Below are 1,190 nucleotides of genomic sequence, written 5' to 3' on the forward strand. Positions count from 1 at the left end.
GGCAGTGGTAGTGAGGTTGGCCCAGGATCAGACATTGTTTTGTTCTGCTGTGCATGGGATTGCTATGAGTTGCTTCCGACTCGATGGCACCTGACAACAACAACAAGTGTGATGAAATGGAATGGTATTGGCCATTTTGAATATGATAAAAATATGTTCTCCTGTTCTGGAAATGAAAAAAAAAAAAAAAGTTAATACCATTAATGTTCTAATTTAATGACAGCCATAAACTCAGTTATTATGAACTTGAGAATTCTACTAACTTCTTCAGTCTGAAAATGATAAAATATGTAGTTAAGATACATGAATTATTATTGAGTATTTGAATGCAAAAATTTGAAACACAGAGGAAGGATCAGTAGTTGAAAAATATTGCTTTGGTGATATGCTAAGTGATATAGAAATGATGCTAGGGATTCCATGATAGAATTTTGGAAGGTCAATGATTTTTTCTTTGCAAATACTATTTTAAAGAACATAAAATACAACTATACATATGGACCTCAACAGAAATAAAGTTGACTGCATCTGTGGGAAGAAATTATGAAAAAGCTCCATATTGTCAGTACCAACAAAGTTAGGTGCAGACTGAAGAACACAGCATGGATTACTCATATGAAAGTTCAGGATGAAGCTGATGTAAATTAAAACAAAACCACAAGAGATAAAATATGTCCTTGAACGTACACCATCTGAGTTTAGAGATCAAATAAAGAACACATTTCATGCATTAGACATGAAGACAAAAAGAGTACATGGCAAAGGCAAATGGCTACAAGAAACCAAAATAACCTTACAAAAATTGCCGGGAGTCAGCCCCAGAAAACTTATTCCAGGGTTTCTGAAAGCGTATGTGGACATTGGTGGGAAAGAATTACATGGAATCGATGGGTAGTGAAGATTCAAAATCTTCTTCTTACATGCTTTTTTATTCTTTTTCTTTTCTTCCTCTCTCACAACCCTCTTATATACCATTACAAAAAACCATTTTTTTCATAGTGATCAATGTCCTCAAAATACAATCTATTTTGAGGCACATTCTTCATGGTTTACGACCCTTAGATTTACAACAGAGATGAAAAGTTACAGCAAAGAAACATTACATCAAGGCATGTGAGTCATCCTGGTGCCTTGAAACCTTTTAGTTAAACATTTGTTCATAAATAACTTCTATTTTTTTCTCTGAGAAG

This window comes from Chrysochloris asiatica, unplaced genomic scaffold (assembly GCF_000296735.1).
Source record: "Chrysochloris asiatica unplaced genomic scaffold, ChrAsi1.0 scaffold00463, whole genome shotgun sequence".
Classification (NCBI taxonomy): Eukaryota; Metazoa; Chordata; class Mammalia; order Afrosoricida; family Chrysochloridae; genus Chrysochloris; species Chrysochloris asiatica.